The sequence below is a fragment of the Apium graveolens genome, unplaced genomic scaffold, assembly GCF_009905375.1.
Source record: "Apium graveolens cultivar Ventura unplaced genomic scaffold, ASM990537v1 ctg3051, whole genome shotgun sequence".
Classification (NCBI taxonomy): domain Eukaryota; kingdom Viridiplantae; phylum Streptophyta; class Magnoliopsida; order Apiales; family Apiaceae; genus Apium; species Apium graveolens.
The window spans coordinates 25,807-30,584 of record NW_027417916.1 but is presented as its reverse complement, the minus strand read 5'-3'; the positions used below and the strand labels follow the sequence as shown (position 1 = coordinate 30,584).

Genomic DNA, 4,778 nt, shown 5'->3' with positions numbered 1-4,778 from the left:
AGATTCAAATTGCACCCCTTTTGCCAAATTTTGTCAAATTTTTAGCCCAAATTCTTGTCTTCAATAATATAGTTAATCTATTCTTGAAAAGGAAATATGAGATATATTCTAGGAAACAACAATTATGACTAAATGATTTGGTAAAAATGGTGCATGTTGAATCGGATTTCAAAGTAGGGGATGTGAACCGTAATTTGTATAATTTAATTTAATTTCTACAATTTTAGAATAAAAACAATAATATATATTTGAAAATAAATGTTACAAGGGTTTTTTTAAAATACCCAAGTCTAATAATATTTTTGTAAAAATACGGTTATTTTTTTTAAAAATTGCAAAAATATTTTTTTATTTGTAAAAAATACTATTTTTCATTTTTTTTGCAAAAATATGGTTTTTGGAAACTCGAATCAACTGAACTAGTTTTTGCAAGTACATGCAACCAAAAAAACACCATTCCACTAGTTGCATATATGTTTGATTTGGTTGATTTTGGTTGATTCCGAATTTTTGGAAAAGAATTGAGAATATAGTAAAATCGCAAAAAAATTTAGAAAAGTTAGTATTTTTGGTAATTTGTGATGTTACAATTACCTCAACTGTAAATTGACATAAAACTTGTGATGTGCACTTTTTAGGGCAACATGCACACTCCTATACAAAAACAAAAACAATATGCACCTTCCTTTTTATTTAAATTTAGTTAAAAACACTTTGACTTTTTTTTGGTAACATGCCCAATGTATTGTATACAAAAATAACACGCAACTTCCTTTTTTTAACCTGTCCTTGCACAAAATAATTTAAACTTAACATCTTGGCCAACTTAAAATAAATATTAAAAATGTCATGATGATATTTTTGGGTCAAGGAAGTATTCTCGATTGCCCAAGGTTCCGAGGCAAGGATTTGGACGGGGAGCCACCGTGGTTTTTCGAGAGGGATCCGCCTTGGTCTCTCTCGAGACAGACATGAGATATCAATTATTACATATAAGAGTATTCTAAAGAGTTCTATTCATTTAGCTTATACTTGAAAACTTGTATATTATTACATATACCCTAATTAAAAATGAAAAAAAATGATACATAAACTTGTAGGCCAATGATCCTTTAATAAACGACTTTCTCCTTGAATTACTCAGTACAAGTGCTTTTGAGAATAGTGCTCCGGTGACTCATATTATTGAATATGTCAGCAAAGTCAAGACAATTATAAAAAGAGATAAGGATATGAATCTATTTTTGACTTATTAACATTCTTAAATTTGTATGCAACCCATGCTATAAGCCGTGACTTAAGTGTGACTATATATACTACAAGTAACATGGCCTTTATAGGCCAAAAGTAATTCAATAAAAATCAGCCGGTATTACCAACTAGAAATTGTAGTCATTTTTTTGGCTTATGAATCGTAAAAATGGTTTCTTTTAGTTATAATCTACCAGACTTATTTTTACTGCAATTCGTGTAACCCTTATGCCATTGCTTACATTATTAATGCCAATCATCCAAAAATGTTCATATCACTTACAAGCCACAACACAAAAATATTAAACTAAATCAAATCATAAACAATAAAACATACTATCAAACTGTTAGACTATTAATAACCCACATAATTGATTTGGGATATTTTAATTGGGGCTGTTGATGTGAATACATGTGTCATTCCAGTTAAAACCAAACACATATCATTTTGTACACAATTTTGTATACAATTTTATGCACCAAACATTTTCCTATTATTATTCCTTTTATCTTAGACTCCATTTCTTTTATTCTTTACAACATATTAATTATAATTTCGTACTCTAAGACTTGGAATTAAACCAGAATTAGAAACAGTGCACATTTGACCATAAAGAGCTTGTTTTACACTACAAGAAAAAAGGCTAAATTTGACTGAAACAAATCGGTCGAATTTAGCTTAATTCGACCGTCCACAGTCGAATTTACTTAATTTCGACCGATTTTGAATCGGTTGTAATAAAGGGAGTCGAATTTTGAACTTTGGTCGTATTTAACTAAATTCGACCTACAAATTATGACCGGATAAATACAACCGCTTAAATTCGACCGGCCAAATTCGACCGAAGGCGGTCGAATTCAAATTTTCAATTGAAATTTAAAAATCCCGCACAAAAATTTGAATTTTCTGGAAAATTTAAAAGCCCCCCCAAAAGTTAAATTCGACCGTATATGATTGAAAATACGATTCAAAATTCGACTGTATTCAGTTGAAAAACCAAAAATCAGATTTTAAAAAAAAAACTCGCCGGAAACTGGAAAATTTCCAGATTCATTTTCCAGTTTCCGGCGAGCTTCAAGTATCAGACCACTTTCCGACAGCTCTAAACTCGACCAAAACAACGTTACAAATAACTGATAATAACACAAGATTATCTTGTGTTCACTACTAGAAATAGTAGATACGACATCGGTGCTTAGACATCGACATGTAATGCACCCGATGTTAAAAGCCTGTTTAACATCGGTTTAGAAAAAAGCGATGTTAAAAGCCTGTTTAACATCGATTTTACATAGTAGCCGTTGTCTATGTTCAATTTTAAAATAATAACAAATTAATGTTTTTCACTTCAACATCGGTTATTTATGCTAACCGTTATCTATAACCATTTCTAAAAAATGACTAAATAAATATTTCAGTTCCCCCGCTGAGTACCCAAATTTTCCCCCGTAACAAAAAAGTTGAAAAATTATTTCCCCCTTCTCCCTTTACTCACACACCCATACATCTCTATCTCTGTCTCTATCTTCATCTTTATCTCTCTCCCTCTCTCCCCCAAACCTTGAATCTCCCTCTCTCTCAAACTCGCGGCTCTCTCTCTTTGCTGTCTCTCTCTCAGACCACCGCTCTATCTCAAAAACCCTAATTCTCTCTCTCAAATATCGAACTTCATCTCCTTCAGCTCTCTCTCTCTCTCTCCCTCTCTCTCTTTCTATCCCTCTCTGTCTCCTTTCTTACCGCTACTTTCTTGTAAACCTAATTTAAACCTAATACAAAATCACTGAATCGAGATTTGTCTCTCTCTTTCTCCACTCTCTTCCGTCTCCCTATCTATATCTTGATGGAAGCTTCGATTTATGTAAAATTGATTGGTAAAGGTTAGATTTCGGCCATGGTGAAAGCGATTGACGATGCTTTGAAGAAAGGGAAGGAGTTTTCCGTCATAAATCGGGCTAGAAATTGTTAGTATTATTTAATTTAGTAGCTGAAAATCGAGCCGAGAAAGCAAATATTTGGTTTGATTATGTATGTCAATTTTAAATTTATTTCAAAATTTTACGTTTTGATTTTAATGAAGCTTTTGTTTATAGGCCTGAAGCTTTGGAGCTTGAAACCAACCTTCAATCGGTAACATATATCTCTCTTTTAACTTTATTTACATCCATTGTGTATTTATATAGATCTGTCGGTGTATATTTATATTTGTATGTTCAATTTTGTTTATTCTATTATGTTCTGCTATTAAGTTTAGGTGTTAATAACACATTTAACTCTATATTTTTTGTATTAGATCTCTATGCTTTTATCATTGGGAGCTATGTCATTTGGACTGTTGTAACTTGGTGTTTTTCCTTTGATGTGTGGGTGGTGGCTGGATGTTTGTACCATAAGAATGCACCCTTTGAAAGTTCCAAGTCTGTTGTTGATAAGGATGCCAACACTAAGAAAAAGAACAAGTCTACTGACAGGAGCACAGCGTCTACAGCTCCTCTGAATAAAGGTATGATATTACATGTAACCAAGTCTCTTAATACATTCAACATTTTGACTGGTATTTCCTTTTTGCTAATATTATTATAGTGAGATGTCAATACTAACTGGCGAACTACCACATGTGTAGATATGAGTGTACGGAACACTCCAAGTCACACAAACTTCACTTATGATAAAGATAACAGAAGAGGAATGGATGTTCCTTTCAAGCCCCTCTCACTTGCATTTGAAAATGTGAATTACTATGTTGATATGCCTCATGTAAGTCACCTGTCCTTTAAATTGATATTATAATATGCTATTTTTCTATGAGAGCAGAACATATGGTGGTCAACGATTCTCACAGTAAAACCATTCGTTTGTTCAGGAAATGAAGAGTCAAGGAATCACAGAGCACCGTCTCCAATTGCTATGAGATGTGAGTGGTGCATTCAGGCCTGGTGTTTTGACATCATTAGTGGGAGTGAGTGGTGCTGGAAAGACCATGTTGATGGATGTATTAGTGGGAAGAAAAACCGGAGGGTATATCGAAGGAAGTATTAGCATTTCAGGTTATCCAAAGAACCAAGCAACTTTTGCTCGTGTCAGTGGTTATTGTGAACAGAACGATATCCATTCTCCACATGTTACCATTCATGAATCTCTTGTGTACTCGGCATGGTTACGTCTTGGTCCAGATGTGTCAAATAAAACACAAAAGGTTAATTCTCTTTTGCTTGCTGATTCTATTACAGATACGCCTCAAAATATTCACACTCTTGTTAAATACCTTATATGATTTTGACAAAAAGATGATGCTACAAAATCCCTGTTTATGCAGAGCATTATTAACATTGCTGATTCATTTGTATATAGTGAAGAAAGATCTGCAGGTTTCGGAGAATCTGGGAAATGGGTTGCTGAATATGTATGTTAAGTCTGGAGATATGGATTCGGCTGAGAAATTGTTTGATGGGATTGACATGAAGACGGTTTTTTCATGGATGTCTATGATAGAGGGCTATATGCAGAAAGGTGATTGGGAAAGTGCCAG

General features: G+C 33.3%; 1 long non-coding RNA gene across 1 annotated transcript; it reads left to right on the top strand.

Annotated features, from left to right (window-relative positions):
* Positions 1 to 3,016: 3,016 nt before the first annotated feature.
* On the top strand, positions 3,017 to 3,650 carry LOC141700892 (uncharacterized). Its single transcript, XR_012566578.1, has 3 exons — positions 3,017 to 3,213; positions 3,343 to 3,379; positions 3,543 to 3,650. It is a non-coding gene; the product is annotated as an uncharacterized LOC141700892 (long non-coding RNA).
* Positions 3,651 to 4,778: the final 1,128 nt, after the last annotated feature.